A 23,909-nucleotide genomic window follows, 5' to 3' on the forward strand; every position below is an offset into this window, starting at 1 on the left:
TTGTGGATATTGCTTGATCAGTAAATTGATGGTCAAGACCGATACTTTTTGTGATTCATCAAACATTTAAAATTCTCCATTTTATAAATTGTAGCACATCCGGAGTGGTTTATCAATTGATGTGTCCGTGTGGATTCAAAAATATTAGAATGACAACTAGAGAACTTTGGGTCAGGATCCAAGAACATCTCAAGGATGTCTGAGCTGTGACGAAAATCTCGCCAGAAGATTGTGAGGCTTTCTCAAAATAAAAAAAAGTGTTCTGAGACCTTTCCATGAGCTCCATGACAACAGATGGCAGGATGGAGGCGTTTGAGGTTTCGATATAATTAAATGTGGATCACGTGGAGGAAATATTTTCCGTAAACTTGAAAGGATTGAGACAGATTGGATTGTGAGGTTGCAGACTGTTGCTTCATTGGGTTTGAATACAAAGAGTGTCCTTTGCATCTTGTGTGTAATTTCGGTGGTGTTCGCATCCGTAACTGGGGCATTGGTCATGGACTGAAATCGCTCTAGTGGTGATAGTTTGTAGCCGTTTGGAAGAATCCATTGTTTTGGTGTACTGGCATTCCCTAGGTTACATACAAGATAGGTTCCTTAGGTTTATTCTTAAGTTGAATTTGTATACAAGTCAAAACTGTATATTTTATAATTGTAACATCAGACCAAATGTTTTTTTGCCCCAGTGAAAATTGACAATTTCCAAATTTTTTGCTGTAATGGGACCAACGTTTAGCAATAAAGCTTCATTACAGACACTTTACAGCTGATCATTGCAGCCTGGGACTAAAGTAAAGGATCCAGAAAGCTTCAACAGCTCTCTGGATCCTTTTTTTTTTTTAGGAAACTTAGAAACTGCTTTAAAGTTATTAAAGGGGAGCTCCATAAAATGATAAGCTTAAAAAATGAGCTCCATAAAATCGAATAGCACAAAAAGTTTTCACTTTGCACCATTTTCAGTGACTTTAACCCCTGTAAATAATCCCCCAGTCCTCAGAGCGGGTCAGACCTAATAAAAAACTAAAAACCTAACAGCATTGATGAAACTGAAGCTGCAATCCCTGGACACAAAACTAAACCTAAAACTTTTCCTGTTTTGCTTTGTTTTGCTATAGTAACAAAGCTTTATTGACACTGGACGGGTGTAGTCACATCTCGTGCAGACACTCGTTTCAGCAGAGGCAAAAATATCAGAGCGGCCTCCACATTCCATGGAAAGTCTCTTAAGGGTGTATACAGGGGCGTAACTAAAACTTGACCCTATAGCAGGATACTGAATGGGGCCCCCTTCCCACTTAATATACATACTTGTATACTCATGCAAGTTACAATCACACACACACATATATATATATATATATACACACATACACACAGACTTATGTCTAGATATACAGTTCTTCACTCATATACACATATACACACATTGGGGCAGATTTACTTACCCGGCCCATTCTCGATCCAGAGGCGCGTTCTCTGCAGTGGATTCGGGTCTTAAGGCGATTCACTAAGGTAGTTCCTCCGACTTCCACCAGGTGGTGCTGCTGTGCTGAAGTTCCCCGAGGCCCGCCGGAATGCACTGAAGTTCACCGGCCTATTCCTGGTGCAGGTAAGTGCGAGTCCCGCGACACTTTTTTTTTAAATGCGGTGGTTTTTCCGAATCCGTCGGGTTTTCGTTCGGCCACGCCCCCGATTTCCGTCGCATGCATGTCAGCGCCAATGCGCCACAATCCGATCGCGTGCGCCAAAATCCCGGGCCAATACAGGGAAAAATCGGCTCAGATCGGAAATATTCGGGTAACACGTCGGGAAAACGTGTGGGGAGCATCTACAGTGGGGAAAGAAAGTATTGAGTCCGCCACCGATTGTGTTCTCCATCTTATAAAAGTATTTATTTGCAAATTATGGTAGAAAATAAGTATTTGGTCAATAACTAAAGTTCATATCCTTTGATGGCAGTGACAGAGGTCAGACGTTATCTGTAAGTCCTCACAAGGTAGGTACACACTGCTGCTGGTATGTGGGCCATTCCTCCAGGCAGATCTCCTCTAGAGGAGTGATGTTTTGTGGTTTCACATGGGGACCTTCATTTCCTCATGTGGTTCTGGGATTTCTGCGGGTCAGTCACTAGGTCCCGTGTGGTTCCAGGGATTCTGGAGGTCACGAGGTCTCTGTGTGGTAACCCCACGGGGTGAGATCTCGTGAAAGCCCATGATGGAAGGAGAATATCGGGGTCCGGTATGTTTCCATTGTCTAATTATTGCTCCCACAGGTCACAAGGTCCTGAGAGGAGGATGGAGGAGCCGTTACTACAGGTAATGAGAGGAGGAAACAGGAGCCATTACTACAGGTAATGAGAGGAGGACAGAGGAGCCATTACTACAGGTAATGAGAGGAGGAAACAGGAGCCATTACTACAGGTAATGAGAGGAGGACAGAGGAGCCATTACTACAGGTAATGAGAGGAGGACACAGGAGCCATTACTACAGGTAATGAGAGGAGTACAGAGGAGCCATTACTACAGGTAATGAGAGGAGGAAACAGGAGCCATTACTACAAGTAATGAGAGGAGGACACAGGAGCCATTACTACAGGTAATGAGAGGAGGACAGAAGAGCCATTACTACAGGTAATGAGGGGAGGACAGAGGAGCCATTACTACAGGTAATGAGAGGAGGGCAGAGGAGCCATTACTACAGGTAATGAGAGGAGGACAGAGGAGCCATTACTACAAGTAATGAGAGGAGGACACAGGAGCCATTACTACAGGTAATGAGGGGAGGACACAGGAGCCATTACTACAGGTAATGAGAGGAGGACACAGGAGCCATTACTACAGGTAATGAGAGGAGGACAGAGGAGCCATTACTACAGGTAATGAGAGGAGGACAGAGGAGCCATTACTACAGGTAATGAGAGGAGGACACAGGAGCCATTACTACAGGTAATGAGAGGAGGACAGAGGAGCCATTACTACAGGTAATGAGAGGAGGACAGAGGAGCCATTACTACAGGTAATGAGAGGAGGACAGAGGAGCCATTACTACAGGTAATGAGAGGAGGACAGAGGAGCCATTACTACAGGTAATGAGAGGAGGAGAGAGGAGCCATTACTACAGGTAATGAGAGGAGGAGAGAGGAGCCATTACTACAGGTAATGAGAGGAGGAGAGAGGAGCCATTACTACAGGTAATGAGAGGAGGACAGAGAAGCCATTACTACAGGTAATGAGAGGAGGACAGAGGAGCCATTACTACAGGTAATGAGAGGAGGACAGAGGAGCCATTACTACAAATGATTGGAGGACAGAGGAGCCATTACTACAGGAAATGAGGGGAGGACAGAGGAGACATTACTACAGGTAATGAGAGGAGGACACAGGAGCCATTACTACAGGTAATGAGAGGAGGACAGAGGAGCCATTACTACAGGTAATGAGGGGAGGACAGGAGCCATTACTACAGGTAATGAGAGGAGGACAGGAGCCATTACTACAGGTAATGATAGGAGGACACAGGAGCCATTACTACAGCTAATGAGAGGAGGACAGAGGAGCCATTACTACAGGTAATGAGAGGAGGACAGAGGAGCCATTACTACAGGTAATGAGAGGAGGACAGAGGAGCCATTACTACAGGTAATGAGAGGAGGACAGAGGAGCCATTACTACAGGTAATGAGAGGAGGACAGAGGAGCCATTACTACAGGTAATGAGAGGAGGACAGAGGAGCCATTACTACAGGTAATGAGAGGAGGACAGAGGAGCCATTACTACAGGTAATGAGAGGAGGACACAGGATCCATTACTACAGGTAATGAGAGGAGGACAGAGGAGCCATTACTACAGGTAATGAGAGGAGGACAGAGGAGCCATTACTACAGGTAATGAGAGGAGGACAGAGGAGCCATTACTACAGGTAATGATTGGAGGACACAGGAGCCATTACTACAGGTAATGAGGGGAGGACACAGGAGCCATTACTACAGGTAATGAGGGGAGGACACAGGAGCCATTACTACAGGTAATGAGAGGAGGACACAGGAGCCATTACTACAGGTAATGAGAGGAGGACACAGGAGCCATTACTACCGGTAATGAGAGGAGGAGAGAGGAGCCATTACTACAGGTAATGAGAGGAGGACAGAGGAGCCATTACTACAGGTAATGAGAGGAGGACAGAGGAGCCATTACTACAAATGATTGGAGGACACAGGAGCCATTACTACAGGTAATGAGGGGAGGACACAGGAGCCATTACTACAGGTAATGAGAGGAGGACACAGGAGCCATTACTACAGGTAATGAGAGGAGGACAGAGGAGCCATTACTACAGGTAATGAGAGGAGGAGAGAGGAGCCATTACTACAGGTAATGAGAGGAGGACACAGGAGCCATTATTACAGGTAATGAGAGGAGGACACAGGAGCCATTACTACAGGTAATGAGTGGAGGACAGAGGAGCCATTACTACAGGTAATGAGAGGAGGACAGAGGAGCCATTACTACAGGTAATGAGAGGAGGACACAGGAGCCATTACTACAGGTAATGAGAGGAGGACACAGGAGCCATTACTACAGGTAATGAGTGGAGGACAGAGGAGCCATTACTACAGGTAGTGAGGGGAGGACAGAGGAGCCATTACTACAGGTAATGAGAGGAGGACAGAGGAGCCATTACTACAGGTAATGAGAGGAGGACACAGGAGCCATTACTACAGGTAATGAGAGGAGGACACAGGGGCCATTACTACAGGTAATGAGGGGAGGACACAGGAGCCATTACTACAGGTAATGAGAGGAGGACACAGGAGCCATTACTACATGTAATGAGGGGAGGACAGAGGAGCCATTACTACAGGCAATGAGAGGAGGACACAGGAGCCATTACTACAGGTAATGAGGGGAGGACACAGGAGCCATTACTACAGGTAATGAGAGGAGGACACAGGAGCCATTACTACAGGTAATGAGAGGAGGACAGGAGCCATTACTACAGGTAATGAGAGGAGGACACAGGAGCCATTACTACAGGTAATAAGGGGAGGACAGAGGAGCCATTACTACATGTAATGAGGGGAGGACAGAGGAGCCATTACTACAGGTAATGAGGGGAGGACACAGGAGCCATTACTACAGGTAATGAGAGGAGGACACAGGAGCCATTACTACAGGTAATGAGGGGAGGACAGAGGAGCCATTACTACAGGTAATGAGAGGAGGACAGAGGAGCCATTACTACAGATAATGAGAGGAGGACAGAGGAGCCATTACTACAGGTAATGAGAGGAGGACAGAGGAGCCATTACTACAGGTAATGAGAGGAGGACAGAGGAGCCATTACTACAGATAATGAGGGGAGGACAGAGGAGCCATTACTACAGGTAATGAGAGGAGGACAGAGGAGCCATTACTACAGGTAATGAGAGGAGGACACAGGAGCCATTACTACAGGTAATGAGTGGAGGACAGAGGATCCATTACTACAGGTAATGAGAGGAGGACACAGGAGCCATTACTACAGATAATGAGAGGAGGACAGAGGAGCCATTACTACAGGTAATGAGAGGAGGACACAGGAGCCATTACTACAGGTAATGAGGGGAGGACAGAGGAGCCATTACTACAGGTAATGAGGGGAGGACAGAGGAGCCATTACTACAGGTAATGAGGGGAGGACAGAGGAGCCATTACTACAGGTAATGAGGGGAGGACAGAGGAGCCATTACTACAGGTAATGAGAGGAGGACACAGGAGCCATTACTACAGGTAATGAGAGGAGGACAGAGGAGCCATTACTACAGGTAATGAGGGGAGGACAGAGGAGCCATTACTACAGGTACTGAGTGGAGGACAGAGGAGCCATTACTACAGGTACTGATTGGAGGACAGAGAAGCCCTTACTACAGGTAATGAGTGGAGGACAGAGGAGCCATTACTACAGGTAATGAGAGGAGGACACAGGAGCCATTACTACAGGTAATGAGAGGAGGACACAGGAGCCATTACTACAGGTAATGAGAGGAGGACAGAGGAGCCATTACTACAGGTAATGAGAGGAGGACACAGGAGCCATTACTACAGGTAATGAGGGGAGGACACAGGAGCCATTACTACAGGTAATGAGAGGAGGACAGAGGAGCCATTACTACAGGTAATGAGGGGAGGACAGAGGAGCCATTACTACAGGTAATGAGAGGAGGACACAGGAGCCATTACTACAGGTAATGATAGGAGGACACAGGAGCCATTACTACAGGTAATGAGTGGAGGACAGAGGAGCCATTACTACAGGTAATGAGAGGAGGACACAGGAGCCATTACTACAGGTAATGAGGGGAGGACAGAGGAGCCATTACTACAGGTAATGAGAGGAGGACAGAGGAGCCATTACTACAAGTAATGAGAGGAGGACAGAGGAGCCATTACTACAGGTAATGAGGGGAGGACAGAGGAGCCATTACTACAGGTAATGAGAGGAGGACAGAGGAGCCATTACTACAGGTAATGAGAGGAGGACAGAGGAGACATTACTACAGGTAATGAGGGGAGGACAGAGGAGCCATTACTACAGGTAATGAGATGAGGACACAGGAGCCATCACTACAGGTAATGAGAGGAGGACAGAGGAGCCATTACTACAGGTAATGAGATGAGGACACAGGAGCCATCACTACAGGTAATGAGAGGAGGACAGAGGAGCCATTACTACAGGTAATGAGATGAGGACACAGGAGCCATCACTACAGGTAATGAGAGGAGGACAGAGGAGCCATTACTACAGGTAATGAGAGGAGGACACAGGAGCCATTACTACAGGTAATGAGAGGAGGACAGAGGAGCCATTACTACAGGTAATGAGGGGAGGACAGAGGAGCCATTACTACAGGTAATGAGAGGAGGATACAGGAGCCATTACTACAGGTAATGAGAGGAGGACAGAGGAGCCATTACTACAGGTAATGAGAGGAGGATACAGGAGCCATTACTACAGGTAATGAGGGGAGGACACAGGAGCCATTACTACAGGTAATGAGAGGAGGACAGAGGAGCCATTACTACAGGTAATGAGAGGAGGACACAGGAGCCATTACTACAGGTAATGAGAGGAGGAGAGAGGAGCCATTACTACAGGTAATGAGGGGAGGACAGAGGAGCCATTACTACAGGTAATGAGAGGAGGACACAGGAGCCATTACTACAGGTAATGAGAGGAGGACAGAGGAGCCATTACTACAGGTAATGAGAGGAGGACAGAGGAGCCATTACTACAGGTAATGAGGGGAGGACAGAGGAGCCATTACTACAGGTAATGAGAGGAGGACAGAGGAGCCATTACTACAGGTAATGAGAGGAGGACAGAGGAGCCATTACTACAGGTAATGAGAGGAGGACACAGGAGCCATTACTACAGGTAATGAGGGGAGGACAGAGGAGCCATTACTACAGGTAATGAGAGGAGGATGGAGGAGCCGTTACTACAGGTAATGAGAGGAGGACAGAGGAGCCATTACTACAGGTAATGAGAGGAGGACAGAGGAGCCATTACTACAGGTAATGAGGGGAGGACAGAGGAGCCATTACTACAGGTAATGAGAGGAGGATACAGGAGCCATTACTACAGGTAATGAGAGGAGGACAGAGGAGCCATTACTGCAGGTAATGAGTGGAGGACAGAGGAGCCATTACTACAGGTAATGAGGGGACACATGAGCCATTACTACAGGTAATGAGAGGAGGACAGAGGAGCCAGTACTACAGGTAATGAGAGGAGGACACAGGAGCCATTACTACAGGTAGGGAGTGGAGGACATAGGAGCCATTACTACAGGTAATGAGAGGAGGACAGAGGAGCCATTACTACAGGTAATGAGAGGAGGACAGAGGAGCCATTACTACAAGTAATGAGAGGAGGACACAGGAGCCATTACTACAGGTAATGAGGGGAGGACACAGGAGCCATTACTACAGGTAATGAGAGGAGGACACAGGAGCCATTACTACAGGTAATGAGAGGAGGACAGAGGAGCCATTACTACAGGTAATGAGGGGAGGACAGAGGAGCCATTACTACAGGTAATGAGGGGAGGACAGAGGAGCCATTACTACAGGTAGGGAGTGGAGGACAGTGGAACCTCTTGTAGGAGGAGAAGTTACAGGTCTGCGAGAGTCATAAATCTTGCTTGTTTGTAGGTGACCTTATGCTTATTTTCCATCATAATTTGCAAATAATGTTTTCACATTTTGCCTCTCATAGAGGTTGAGTAGAGGTGCAAACACCAGAACTTTTTAGTCTATGTGTCTCTAGTATAACACATTTCAAGGTGGTTGTACCTCTTCTTCAGGACTTGCTCATCTGACTTGAGGTTTGCTGAAAAATTTCTCCGATGTTCTTTTTCCACAATTTGTAAACAACAATTTAGCAAAAAAGAAATTCCTGCAAAGAAGATAATACCCGACTGCTATATGTAAATATATCCAGAATATTTCATCACTAACATAATATTAGTTAAAAGTCAAATAGATCGAAAAAAAAGTTACTGCAATGATATGGAGCTACATGAGGAAGGTCCTGAGAGGAGCCAAGGATCTGCTCGGGGAACACAGCATAAATCTGTCTTCAGTAACCCCCGTCCCCATAATAGTGTCAATAACGTTAGAGATAAAATTGTGACGCAGACTGGGCTGAGGCTAATATAGTTTTGATATAACACAGCTGTTACCAACGTGTTATCACAGCAAAACTGATTAGCTGTCTCCACCTGACCAGAGAAGTGCGAGAAAATAAGCTTATCTCTAGGACCATTCACGTGTTACCATATAAATAACATTGTCCGGTGGCCGTAACTGCAACCTCTGGGTGCAAATACACAAAACAATCAACTATCCTTTCAGTTTTATAGATTAATGATGGATCATTCATGAACATACCATATATACTCGAGTCTAAGCCCCCCCTATAAGCCGAGACCCCTAATTTTACCACCAAAAACTGTGAAAAACTACTGACTCGAGTATAAGCCGAGGGTGGGAAATGCATTGGTCAAACCCCCCCAGTAGTATACAGCCTGCCAGCCCCCAGTAGTATACAGCCTGCCAGCCCCCAGTAGTATACAGCCTGCCAGCCCCCAGTAGTATACAGCCTGCCAGCCCCCAGTAGTATACAGCCTGCCAGCCCCCAGTAGTATACAGCCTGCCAGCCCCCAGTAGTATACAGCCTGCCAGCCCCCAGTAGTATACAGCCTGCCAGCCCCCAGTAGTATACAGTCTGCCAGCCCCCAGTAGTATACAGCCTGCCAGCCCCCAGAAGAATACAGCCTGCCAGTCCCCATGTAGTATTTAGCAGCCCCTAGTAGTATACAGCCAGCCCCTAGTAGTATACAGCCAGCCTGCCCCCACGGCCCTTAAAAAAATAAACTTAAAATACTCACCCTCCGATGTCAGCGCGGCTCCCCGATGTCCCCGATGTCAGCGCGCCCGGTCTTCTTTCTTCTCCGCGGCTTCTCTTCTTTCGCGGGCGCGGCCATGTTTTTTCTTCTAGCAGGCGCATACTATGACGCGGCCGCTGCTGACGTCATAGTATGCGCGGCCACGAAGAAAACACGGCCGCGTCCATGACAGAAGAGAGAAGAGGAGCCGCGGAGAAGAAAGATGACGCGACACGCTGACATCGGGGAGCCGCGCCGACATCGGAGGGTGAGTATTTAAGTTTATTTTTTTTAAGTGGGTAATTAAAAAAAAAAAAAATAGACTCGTGTATAAGCCGAGGGGACGTTTTTCAGCACATTTTTTGTGCTGAAAAACTCGGCTTATACACGAGTATATACGGTAGTTATGGCAAGTAAGTAACTTTGGTAAAGCCATTCTTTTTACAGGTTCAGGGGTCCCTAAACTGACTCATTAGGGTAGATTGGCCAAGCATATAGTTTCTGTCTACGTTGGAAGAGGCAAATTTCAAGCTAAACCTTTCAGATAAGTCACTAAATACAAAATGTACATCTCTAGCAGTGGCTTTTGTTCTTTGTGGAAAAAATCCAACGTCACCCCTGCCCATGTGGGAAGATCTGGACACCATATTAACATATTGGAAAGTCTATTAGAGACCCAAATTGTATTGGCACCTGAACATGATCCCCACCCTCTTGCGCCTCAGGGTGGATTCCTGCTTTGCGTTTTTGCTTAGTTTCCTATTTGTAGCTTTGCATATGTCTCTTCATGATAGTTGACAATGCTCGTGGCCAAGTAGATGGACCGGAGGAATGAGGAGAAACCAGTATGAGAAGCGCATACTTCACATGATGATTCATATTTCTTACTCAGGTACAAGCTAATATTAAATACTGCAGGTTATGAAATAAACGGTAGACATATTTAGGAAATCACTGGATTCCGTAAAATCATAACAATTAAATAAATGCACATAGCCAAAAGCTGAGCCACCAGACAACTAGAGGATCCGCAGGGGAGCCTAAACGCGTCTCAGTGCTCCAAAGGCGAATCTGGAGTCTACGATTTGCCACCAAGTGTTCATTGTTATAAAGTCCTATTAGACTTTATTGTTATTATGAGGTTTTCTACATCATTACTGTATACTGGGCCTGGTCTTCATGAATCTGGCGCCCCCTGCATTGCTCGGGAAATGACCACCATTTTTTCATGCTCTGTTCATGCTGCAGAATTGTCGTGCACATCAGTAATAAGTGTGGGGCAAACTCAGAGTAAGAAGTAACTTGCCCTTTTATGTGCACATTTTTTTTTTAACTTGCCCCTTTATGTGCACTTTTTTATTCTGCACATAAAAAAATGTTCCGCAACACAGAACTGGCGCAGATGCTTAATAAATACATGTGCAAGATCCAACAATGTTCTATTTAGTGCATTTTAATTAGTGCACTTTAATAAATGTGGGCCAATACATGGTCTGCAAACCTGATCTCTGGTGGGTGCAGTGAACCCCAACATGACAAGGTTTCATCGCATGTTTAACATATGTAGGTATAATAGTGGTTTAAGGTCTCATACACATTGATACGCTACTTGGTACAGAGCCGTACAGTGTGAACCTTTACCATACACACTGTGCTGTACTCTACAAAGATAATGTTCTTTCATACTCTCTATGTCTGGAGAAACAGGAATCACAACAAGTTGTCTCTTTCATTGGGATTCTCACAAAATGTTTTCTCCTTCATATCAAAGTCTCTGGAGGTTGTAGATCTGTTATCAGGTTATAAAGTTTTATATTGACATTTAGCCTAGGCTCAGACAGATTATATAGTGCTGGTCAATAAAAAAAAAAATGAAGTGGCCATCCCACATCAAGAAAAATAGGGAATGTTGTGAACGGAAAATGTGTTGGCGTTATTAATAAAAAAGACCTGATTTAAAAAAAAAAGAAAAATAGAGAATTACATGATGGTAACTAAGCTGTTGGAACCAACCTCTGACCCCAGAATCATCTGGAGCCTCCACAAACCAGCCCCAGAACCTTCAAGTCTTTATACATATTCCACCAATGCCTCTATGCATAGGATTTGAGCAACTATTCTTCTAAAAAAAAAAAAACAACCTTTTATTAATGTCCTCTGTTCCAGTCATGGAGGCGGGGAGCTGCAGTATACAGTCATGGAGGCGGGGAGCTGCAGTATACAGTCATGGAGGCAGGGAGCTGCAGTATACAGTCATGGAGGCAGGGAGCTGCAGTATACAGTCATGGAGGCAGGGAGCTGCAGTATACAGTCATGGAGGCAGGGAGCTGCAGTATACAGTCATGGAGGCAGGGAGCTGCAGTATACAGTCATGGAGGCAGGGAGCTGCAGTATACAGTCATGGAGGCAGGGAGCTGCAGTATACAGTCATGGAGGCGGGGAGCTGCAGTATACAGTCATGGAGGCGGGGAGCTGCAGTATACAGTCATGGAGGCGGGGAGCTGCAGTATACAGTCATGGAGGCGGGGAGCTGCAGTATACAGTCATGGAGGCAGGGAGCTGCAGTATACAGTCATGGAGGCAGGGAGCTGCAGTATACAGTCATGGAGGTGGGAACTGCTTTAAACAATGACACTGCTAACCCAGCCATGTGACTCCCTGAAGACAATTCATGAGGGCAGCATGAGGATTATTTCTCTTTACATGGTCTCCCTCAGCCCCCCCTTTCTGAGGGAGTGGTTTATGATGTAGCATTGCTGAATCATAGCCCCTGTCTGTCTTTGTATCTCTCCTAACATTCCAACAAGGGATTGTGTTCAAATTCCTACTGCCCCTCAAGGTAAAAGTAAAGGGAGCTGTATATGTCTAGTTGAATATTGGCAGATGATCCCTACTGGCAACACATGTGTAGAAGTGAGACCTGTCAATCAGGAATAAGGAGACAGGGCACTGCAGTGATATATCTGCATGTACCGGACCCCAATACTATCATTGGATTCACATCAGGGCAGTTGCATATAAGTTCATAAACTGATTGCAGCCTTGGAAATGAACCATTTAGGGACAAGGGCAATGCTTTTCAATCATAGATTTTAATGAGTTATTTTTTGGGGTGGGTTAATTTGCATGACAAGTTCTTGACCTCGCAGGGAACAGATCTGTGTCCACAGCCAGTCCAATGTACAGATGGTACAAGTCATCAGGATTAACCAGGTGGCCATGACTGAGGGACAAAGCCCAGCAGGAAAAAGGTCATCTGTGTCTCTAAGAAATGAATGCAGATCACAAGTGAGACATATCTGAAGGCCGGGCACTCAGTCTGAAACTTACATGGTTTAATCTGATGAATATTTTTATTTAATAAAAATATTTTCTGCACCAAAGGCTTAAAGGTGATGGCACAGTCCCTTTACCTTTATACTATAGTCCATGTGCAGCCATATGGTGCCTTTATGGATTACAAGCAGTCCCTGGGTTACATAAAAGATAGATTTCATAGGTTTGTTCTTAAGTTGAATTTGTACGCAAGTCGAAACTGTATATTTTATCATAGAAGATCCAGACAAAAAAGTTTTTTGGCCAAGTGACAATTGTAGTTTCAAAATTTTGCGGTGTAATTGGACCAAGGATTATCAATAAAGCTTCATTACAGACACCTTACAGCTGATCATTGCAGTCAGGGACTATAGTAAAATCCAGAGAGGTCACCAGAGGTAACAGGGGCCAAAGGGGTCCGTCTATAACTAGGGGTCGTCTGTATATGTGAAACCTAAGTATTAGGAATACATTAACTACTGGCAGCGCTGGAAAGCAGACCCATAAAGCCTTGTTATTTAGATGCAAATTAATATTTAATAGCTGCCCCCCAATATGGAGGGCAGAGGCCTGCAGGTAGGGTGGATCAGCCACATAATCCATAGTGTGCAGCTCCCATGATGGGATTTCATGGCAGGACACCACAGTCTTCCACCTTCTGATGTGAGTGCGAAGTACAAACAGAAAGTAAAGGCAGTCGCTGTTTGTTCTAAGTAATATTTACTTTGGGTTTATTTTTGTCTTTCAGTCTATTTTGGGGTTTTAAAAATTTCTCCACTGAGAAACTCTCAAAATACTAGGTCCAGATACAAAAATGTGAATATTTGGGTGGAGTCTTACCATTTCCATTGTGGAACCATCATAATTTTAGTTATTTTTTTAAGAGCGCACATTCTGGGGGGGGGGGGGGGGGGGGGCACCATTCACCCTTCATGGACAGTGTCCAATGGACAAGTAATAAATGGACCATGAATTCTATCAATCTATCCAGTTGGACGATCCAAAGGGAATCTGTCAGCAGTGTTAGGTTTGACCCTGGAGATTTCTTTGTGTATGGTGTTAGTAACAGCAGAACTGTGAAATACGGATTTTTATTCCAGGTCTGTAGCTTCTGCAAGTGCACTGGGGGTGGGTCCTCACAGTGTTGTGCTCTCTGCACCGAATCCCCTCAGTGCACTTGCAGAAGGTACAATCCTAGAATATAAATCCATATATCACAGTCCTGCTGCTACTAACAACATACACAAAGGTCTGATTATATAGGGACTCTCCATGTCTCTCCAGGGACAATACATGACACTAGCTACATGTTTGAATGGTAATTATGGAGGAGGATCCAGATATGCAGATCTCTAACCTACAGCTTAGCAGTTGCCTTTCAATATAACTATTTGTCATGCCGGAGGGAACTTAAATTATATACAGTAAATAAAGGAAATCTAGGTCAAGAACAGTTCCCTATGCCCAAAATACGTCAGACACCCAAGACATACAGTGCAGGGACGCCTCCCAGCACCTCTGGCAATAGCAGCTCCATGACATTATTTCCAGCAGAGACTGAATAAATATACACCCAACAAACATTACACACAGGGCGCTCGGCCAAGTTACTTTCATGTATTTTTACCGTTTCCTGGGAACCGGTAGTTGTTTTAGAGGATTAAACTTTATGTGTATTCCATTATATACATACATACATGCGGGAGGAATTTTTCTCTCATGGAAATGCCCCCCAATTACTCCCCTCACACCGTTGCCCCCAGTAAATTTGCTCATAGGTTTGCCCCCAATAGTGTCCTCACACGGTTGCCCCCTATAGTGTCCTCACACGGTTGCCCCCTATAGTGTCCTCACACGGTTGCCCCCTATAGTGTCCTCACACGGTTGCCCCAGTAATCACAGGTCCTCTAGCCTCCGGGTCGTAATATTCTCCTGGAGGCTACAGGTCCTGCAAGGGAAAGCAGTGCCTGATGTACACTTTATCACCATCTCTGTCCTGAGGACACAGATATTGATGAGAGTGGAGAGAAATGCCCAGGACAAATGTCCTGCTGACCCAGGGAGATCCGGGCTCTGGCCAAAAGATCCTGGGGGAACTGACTCGGATCTTTCGACATAGCGATGCCCCCCCCCTGCTCCACCCTCCGTGGCTGGACAAGGGGTTTTAGGCCGGTCATATGTGTGTTGTAGGCTTTGACATCAATACTTTTTGACTTCAAGACAATAATTGGATCCATCAAATTAAAAAATAGGCCACATTATTGTGGTCACTAGGATTTTTGTTCCAGTATTCTTCCCTTTTTATTTTGGAAGAGGTTAGAATTGCGTAAGAGTGTATAAAACCCAATTATTGCACTACACAAGAATATATGAAAGGACGGAGTTGTTGGGTAGGTGCACATCAGACCTCAGTTACTGTCACCTCCCTGGGTTGTCACTGGGTAGAAGGAAATGAAGCCACATAAACCCCCACACGATCATAATCACCGCTAGAACATCTTCTATAGAAGCCAATGAAACGCCAATCACAGACTGAGTCTTGGTTCGGAGACGCGTCCCCTGCCCTCCACCACCCCCAGGCTTCACCGCACACGAGGTTTTATTGTTGTTACCGATGTTTTAGATGCTTCTGTGCTTAGTCATCGGGATGAGTAGCTGAATGTCAGCCAGGAGCAGGGTCACAGGGACCAGGCAGGAGATATTCACATCTGTTTAAGTGCACGATTGGAATACCGACAGTAGGTACATAATGTATTATAGCCGCTTATATGATGAGGCAAAGACAAGTGGAAGGAAATCCTAGTTACAGGCAGTCCCCGGGTTACGTACAAGATAGGGTCTGTAGGTTTGTTCTCAAGTTGAATTTGTATGCAAGTTGGAACTGTATATTTTATCATTGTAACCCCAGAAAGAATTTTTTTGGTCTCTGTTTCAATAAGATTTTTACAAATGTTAGATTGCCATTAGAACCAGGATAAATAATAAAGCTTAATTGCAGGCACCTTTAATAACTATTATAGCTGTTTATTGTAGCCTAAGGATAAAGTACAGTAATTTAACAATATCCAGAGGTCCGTTTGTAACTAGGGGTCGTCTGTATGTTGGGTGTTCTTAAGTAGGGGACCACCTGTACAAGCCAAGATCCCCTAGTACCTTAAAGGGAACCTACCACCACAAATCTACCTATAAAGGTAGATTGGGTGGTAGGTGGATCAATGGGACGTGAGGATAGCCCTTTTAAGGGCTAATCCTCACGTCCCTGCACTATTTTGATAACTTTAATTTGATATTTATTCAAATGTACTTATGCGGCTACCGGGGCGTGGAGTAGCCGCATATGAGATTACACGAGGCGGCTACTCCACGCCCCGGTAGCCACTTTACCCCTCCTACTCACCCATCTTCGGCGCACAGCTCCGCGTAGCTGCGCGCCCTCGGCCGGCGATCCTGCCGTCTGCGCATGCGCAGAAGAGCAGGCCCGCGCCTGGTCGGTCACAACTGCGAAACAGGCGCGGGCCTGCTCTTCTGCGCATGCGCAGACGGCAGGATCGCCGGACGAGGGCCAAAGATGGGTGAGTAGGAGGGGTAAAGTGGCTACCGGGGCGTGGAGTAGCCGCCTCGTGTAATCTCATAAGCGGCTACTCCACGCCCCGGTAGCCGCATAAGTAAATTTGAATAAATATCAAATTTAAGTTATCAAAATAGTGCAGGGACGTGAGGATTAGCCCTTAAAAGGGCTATCCTCACGTCCCATTGATCCACCTACCACCCAATCTACCTTTATAGGTAGATTTGTGGTGGTAGGTGCCCTTTAACAGAATATGCTGGTAACATGGGGAATCTATATTATAGTGACATATGTACATATGGACTCTACCAGCAGCAGAATAGTGAGTGCATCCCATTCTAGGCCGAACTGCTAGAGGGTGCGGTTGTGTGTTCCTGAGCTCCCGCACCACTCCAAACAGCTCAGGATGTGAAGCACAGGCCTACTATAGGGTTATGGCTTATAGCACAGAATGTATTCATCAAAGACTGTGTACATGTATCATATATTATATATGAAAAAGGTGTCCAACACCGAAACGTCGCTACCCGTTTCAATAAAAATCACTCACGTTTGATTTGAACCTTGGAGTGCTGCCTGTCTTTTTCCATTCGTTGACTACAAACCAGGATCAAGCCGAAATCCTTGGAGGCATTGCACCCCTCCTTCTCAGGAGTCACTTTACTGTGCGGACTTGAACTTTTTCCAATATATATATATATACTGGCTGTAGCTCCCAGCGTTGCCTGGGATAGTAAATAACTGCTCTTAGTTATAACAAAATAGAATAACAAATAATATTTTGTCTCTCTCTCTCTCTCTCTGACTGTCTCTGTCTCTACCTCAGACTGTCTGTCTCGGTCTGTCTCTAGTTTTCTCTGTATATGTCTCTGACTGTCACTTTGTCTATAGGGGAGATTTATCAGAAGTATCTGAGAGCAGAACTGTTCTAGTTTCCTGTGGCAACCAACCAGAGCTCAAGTCTCATTTTCTCAAAGCCGTTTATAAAATTACAGCTGTTCTCTGAGCAACTAGAAAAATTTTACCTCAAACGCTTCTGATAAATCTCCTCCTATCTCTGTCTCTCTCCATCTTACCTCACACATAAACGCCTTATACTCATTGCCTATAGCAGTGATGGCTAACCTATGGCACTGGTGCCAGAGGTGGCACTCGGAGCCCTTTCTGTGGGCACTCAGGCCATTACTAGAGAGGACTCCAGGTATCTTCCTGCAGTCACAGACAGCCTGGGACTTGCTGTGCACAGAACTATTTTAAAGTGACAGCTCTACCTGGGACTACTGGAGTGGTAGGAAGGTGTGGACAGATCTGGATTATCATTGTAGCTCCTGCTCCGGCCCTGACAATAGGACCCTGTAGGGAAACTACAATGATCATCCAAATTTCTTCTAATTTCTGCTTTATTGGTGTCCTCAGGTGCTGGTATCAATGAAAACTGTGACAGAGAAGGAAGTATAAATCACAAATTCAATTTCTGTGTTGGCACTTTGCAATAAATAAGCGGGTCTTTGTTGTAGTTTGGGCACTCGGCCTCTATAAGGTTCGCCATCACTGGCCTATAGTAACCAGTCACAGTTCAGAGCTCATATTAATGACCTGTGGCAGAACAGCAGCCAGTCACGGCTCAGCTTACAACTGCCACAGCATCAACAGCAGACAATGGCTCCTGTATATGGTGGTTAATAAGTGGATTTTGGAAAAAGATTCTATTCAAAACCGAGTCCCTGAGTCACAGTGGGCAGCTGTGCAAAATTTGGTGATCGTAAACATGACGGTGTAGATTCCTTTAGCGGACATACATACATACATACAATAATACACCAGACAAGGTCAATGGATCTCTATTTTGACGTTATATGAAATATACTGTTATTTGTTACTTGCCGTGCATTGTATTTTCCCATGTGCCATCTGTGCTGAAGGGGGTAGGCTTTTTTTAAAATATTTGGAGTGTTTGCAATGTGTCCATGATTAAGAACGGTCTGTTTGAAACGTGTTGGCCGTTTTACTGGATGTCACTTAGAAGATTTTAATGCAACGCCGAATAAAGTTACAGCATCTGTAGTTCGGCTGTAACTAGTGCCTTACCCGGGTAAAGACGTCAGCTGGAGTTTAGCTCTGTCTTCTGCTCCCAGGGAGGGATTGGGTTTAGGAAGTAAATGAAGCAGGAAAATCCCAGGCTACTGTCTCCCATACCAGGCCGGCGGAGCAGGAGAAGCCAGTTTCAGGCCAAACTCAGAGGTTAGAAGATCTATCCGAAGTCAAGAACGCAGAAATGTGACCTTGGCTCCCACCCAGAACACTCAAGGAAGCCACAAGATCTCCGGTAGACAGAAGAGCAAAGAAAGTAACATAAGCCCCAGTGCTCTTCCTAAACTGCTAGGTGCCTCTGCTGGAAAGCTGGGTGATCATGGAGGATTGGAGAAGTCTTATGGAGAATTCCTTGCCCAGGAATCAGGAAACAGAGAGCCTCCGTGAATACGAGGAACCTGGAAAGGACCTGAAGAAGCTTCAGGAGGAGAAATGGAAGACCATGGCCTTGAGGGGGGGGGGGGGGGGGGGCTACTCGGAAAAAAAGTCAGATTTTCTGACCGCCATTAACAGACTCAAATACAATCCGGGGGCCAGCGGACAGCGGCGCACAAAGAAACTGCTTAATGCCAGGGGTTAATGCCAGTGAGGCAGAGGGCACAAGTAAGTTCGGGATTGGAGAAATCTCTTATCAGGCCAAGCTATGGAATTGGCTCAAGCCCCAGTGTCCAGTGATCCCAAGGCCATAAAACATCCAAGTCTTCCTGGCTGTACTGGTGTGTCTGATGCAGGGATTAAGTCCGGTGATGTTAATAGTGTGTTGGCAGTTGATTCTGTGGTTATTGCTGGTCCACCTGCTCCTCCAGTGGTGACTGTTCCTATAAGGAGTTATGGCAATATCACAGATGGGGCAAGAATGGTTTACTCCTTGTCTTCAGTGGTGGTCAGTCTAAGAATCCAGAGTGTGAGCGGGGACTCTCTAAGCAGACACTTCATGATCCCTCTGTGCTATGAGATACCTGTGCTGACGTTGTGCTTATATTATCAGGGTACAAGGTTTATCTACACTTTTTTTAGCTTCTGAACATTCACTAGTATCTGACACATAGAAAGAGAAATCAGAGATGATGAGATCCATGAGATACATATAACACAATGACACTCTCTATAACAATGACATCTGAGTAGAGATGAGCGAGCACTAAAATGCTCGAGTGCTCATTACTCGAGTCGAACTTTTTCCGATGGGGACCAATAAAATATGTCATTTTATTGAAAAATAAGGATGTCAGTCCTGTTTCTTCATTTTTTTATTCAATGGAATATTCGTGGAACTTCAAAAAGGAGAATGACCCGTGTTAAACATCTGCAATGTGTTCTTCACACATATTGTTCTTCACATACTATTGTGAAGAACACCTTTCTGTACTCATGTCTTCTGATAAGTTGGCAGATGTACGGAAACATCTGCAATGTGTTCTTCACTGTGTTCTTCACTTAAATGATCCTTAAATGATCCTGTGTTCACTGTGTTCTTCACTGTGTTTCTTTAAGTGAAAGCTCGTTCTCAAGCAGGCGAAATACTCGTCCGAGCAACGAGCCATTTCGAGTACTCTAATACTCGAACGAGCATCAAGTTCGGACGTGTATACTCGCTCATATCTACATCTGAGCTATAACACACGTAGAGTACCTCCCTCCCCCAAATCTTGCCTGTAGCTTGTAGAGTAAGTGTCTGCACGCTGCTGCTTGCCGGCAGGAAGTGCCTGTGGTTGAGCTCATTTTGTAATGGAAAGGGAAGGGCTAGAGGTAGAGAGCACTGCAGTGTGCAGACAGAAGAAGCTATTCATGAGAAAAATCTGCCCTTCCCAACATAATCAGAAGATTTACGGTCAGATCTCGGGGCAACTGAAATCGTGTACACCAGGACTGATAGAGACAGGTTGAAATTATATCTGTATAAATGCCATATTTTTGTTACAGTCAATTAGAGAATGTGTTATTTTGTTATCCTGAGTATATTTGAGAATCTTGTCTTCGTGATAATACCCCTTTAAAGGCTGAAAACAGCCAATCATGGGGGATAAATTCATGTGATATAACAATGGACAATGTGTGACCTCATATAGTGTACATACACGCTCCTTCACAACCTGGGGATGGTGGGAATGTTTTCGCGTTCGGTATGCCCTGCAGGTTAATACCCCTGACACAGGGCTGCACTCATGTTTTATCGTTGTCTATTATGTACAATATACCAAAAACACATATAACCTTAAACACTGAATCATCCACACACCAGAATCTCTCCCCGCCATCTATAAAACCAATGCTGCACATAAACCACACAATAAAACAAAAATATCTGAACAGTAATAAAGAAACTGATGAAGTTGTGTAAATCGTTTGCAACAATGTTGAAATGTGATATTGACTGGATTTCAAATGTTCAATGGATTTCAGATTCTGTTGAAAATTTGATTATGGGGGTCACTGTGATCCACTGGGGGATAGAGCAACCCGCCAAAGATGCGTGCAAAGTGGTCCTTCTGTCAATGAGCAAGGGAGACCTCCATCATTACAACCCTGACCGTCACTGATGAGAAAGTTTCATGCATGCTGTCAGGCTCACATATCACTACTTGTCCCCTTGACCCAATTCCGTAACATCTTATCCCCAACCTCCTCCTGTACTTAGCTCAGCTCTAACTCATCTTTTTAAACTTTCACTATTCACAGGTCTCATTCCATCTTCCTTTAAACATGTAACTGTCACACCCATCCCAAAGAAGTCATCTCTGCACCCATCTACTCAGCGGAACTATCGCCCTATAACTCTACTTCCATGTGCTTCAAAACTCCTGGAACATCAGGTCCATCTGGAACTATCATCCAACTTTCTATACGACAAACAGATTTCCTTCTTGATCTGGCCTCCGCTTTTCACACTGTTGACCTCTTCTCCTTCTGCAGACACTTTGTTCTCTTGGCATCACTGACCTGGACCTTTCCTGGATCCCTAACCAGACTTTCAGTGTCTATCACTCTCATACCACCACCTCATTTTATCCCCTCTCTTACGGGTCCCTCAAAGGTCTATCCTGGGACCCCTACTCTTCTCCATCTCCACTTCTGATCGAGGAGATCTCATTAAATCTCACGACTTTCAGTACCAATCCCAAGCTGATGACACACAGATCTATATTTCTGGTCGAGATATCTCCTCTCTTCTAGCCAGAATCCCAGAGAGTCTATCAGCCATATCCTCCTTCTCTTCCCGTTTTCTAAAACTCAACATGGACAAAACTGAACTAATAATCTTTCCTCCTCCTAATACATCCCTCCCACCAGACCTAACCATCACAATTCATGGCTCCACACTCTGATCCCTAAAGTTTGCTGCCTTGGATTTATCTGATCCTCTGATCTCACATCCAGGCCCTTACTACAACCTGCCGCCTCCATCTCAAGAACATCTCTCACATCCGACCCTCATCAACCCGGAGTCTACAAAATTACCAGTCCAAGCCCTCATCATCTCCTGCAATATTGTTCTTTGTGGTCTCCAATCTAATTCTCCAACGTCCCTCCAATCCATCCTCAACTCTGCTGCCCGGCTCATCCATCTATCTCCTGGCTTCTCCTCTCAGCCTGTCTCTCCACTGGCTTCCCATTGCACAGCAAATTCAGGATAAAATACTAACCATGACTTACCTGTCCGTACCCTGTCCCCTCCATATATCTCTGAACTCATCAACCAATATCATCCCATTCGTAATCTCCGCTCCTCACAGGACCTCTATTACCATCCACTCTTCTCGCAACTGCATCTAGAACCGTACTCCAGGACTGTGCATCCCCCATACTCTGAAACTCTCTACACAAATGTGTCAGACTGTCCCCCACTTTCCAAACCTTAAACCTCACCTGATATCCCATTGTTTAGGATCTACAACACACAATAACTGTTCTGCTCCCTCACCTCGTGTCTCCATCCACCCACCATATAGATTGCGAGCCCTTTGGGGCAGGGTCCTCCTCCCACTTGTCCCCTGATCACTGTAGTTTTTATATTTGTACTTGCATTTGTTCTTGTCTTAATGTAAAGTATGTGACCCCCTTACTGATTGTACAGCACCAGGGAAGTAAGGCTGCTCTATAAATAAAGACAAGCAATAAAAAGACAATGATTGACATGATGAGGGTGGGGATTCTTACTTGGAGACCCCCATCCATTGTCTACTACAACAATCACTAATTGGAGAATTTAAAGGGGGGGGGGGGAGGTAATAATAGAGCCACACAAGCCGATAGGAGTGATTACTATGAAAACTATGAGTTCCAGGAAGTCTATCACAGGGACGCAAATCTTTCCGTGCACCTGAATGCCGTCCATTGTTTCCCATACAACTGTAGTATTTCTCTAGTAAGATGAAGGACATTTACACATCTGCCCCTTTAATGAGCATTGAATCTCCAGTGCACATAAACTCTGCCTATGTATCAACCACTCCACATCCACTTGTCCTTAATACAGAGTCGCCACTGCTACATATCACAGCCACATAATGAAAGGGTCTGTCCGAATCCAATGCACTGGATTTGGAGGTTTAGAATCATCTAAAACTGATACAAACAGCAACATAAACATCATGAAAAAACTAGAATGTAACAGCTGAGACAATCCACATAACATAACACTATAGAGCAGCGAGAACAACGCAGGGTTATAGCAGGAAACAGGTGGCAGCACTCAGGGACGGGCACCTGCCGGAACACAATAACACATGTTCTGTAACAATTAAAGGGGTCCTGGGACCTACCTGCTCTCTGTGGAGGAAGGGATCCAGGTTCCTGTGTGTACACTGCAGAAGAGGGAGAGTGACAGAGAGATCAGAAACTTTCACAGGAACAGCTGCAGCCAGGACTAAGGGAGAGGCAGGCGACTCTTAAAGGGACCGCGCTCCAATTCCTCGCAACAAAGAACTGCACCAACCACTTAGTGTCCTATTACCGATGACGGAAGCAGCATTTTAGTTGGTTGTGTATTGTTTTTGTTGTTTCCGTGCGGTTACGTACGTTAAACAGCAATTATGGCTGGTGACACGTGTTGTGTTTTCGAATACATTGAAAACGCACACGTTTTTCGTATGTTTACTTGAATTGGCGTTTTTAAAAAAATGTGCGGTAATCGCAATAAAAACGCAACTCAAAAACAGAGACACAAAAAAAAAAACGCAGGGGGAAAAAAAAACATTTACAAAGCTGATATGTGAAACTGATGCGTTTTACAAGGATGCAAAAATGCAATGAGAAAAAAAACACCAAAAACGCCACGCTACAGATTAATGTCAATTCTAGTAAATACAATTGAAGCTATAAGGGCGCCGTCACAGGGTCGCGTTTTAATTGCGTTTTGAAAATCACTACAACAAGGAGGTGATTTGCTTAATTACATTACTGTTAAGATTTGCGTTTACAAAACGCAACATAAACGCGATGTTAATGCACGCATTAGCAATTTGTATACATTTCAATTTTGTTAACGCACTGTTAACACATGCA

At 45.1% G+C, this 23,909-nt stretch overlaps 1 protein-coding gene across 1 annotated transcript in view; it reads right to left on the minus strand.

Annotated features, from left to right (window-relative positions):
* Positions 1-23,323, minus strand: part of SYTL4 (synaptotagmin like 4) — a 50,910-nt gene extending 27,587 nt beyond the window's left edge. Inside the window, exon 1 of the mRNA XM_072123201.1 lies at positions 23,168-23,323. The gene's annotated coding sequence lies outside the window, so the exon portion shown is untranslated. The remainder of the gene's footprint in view (positions 1-23,167) is intronic.
* Between the last annotated feature and the right edge of the window lie 586 nt (positions 23,324-23,909).

The sequence above is a fragment of the Engystomops pustulosus genome, chromosome 9, assembly GCF_040894005.1.
Source record: "Engystomops pustulosus chromosome 9, aEngPut4.maternal, whole genome shotgun sequence".
Lineage (NCBI taxonomy): Eukaryota > Metazoa > Chordata > Amphibia > Anura > Leptodactylidae > Engystomops > Engystomops pustulosus.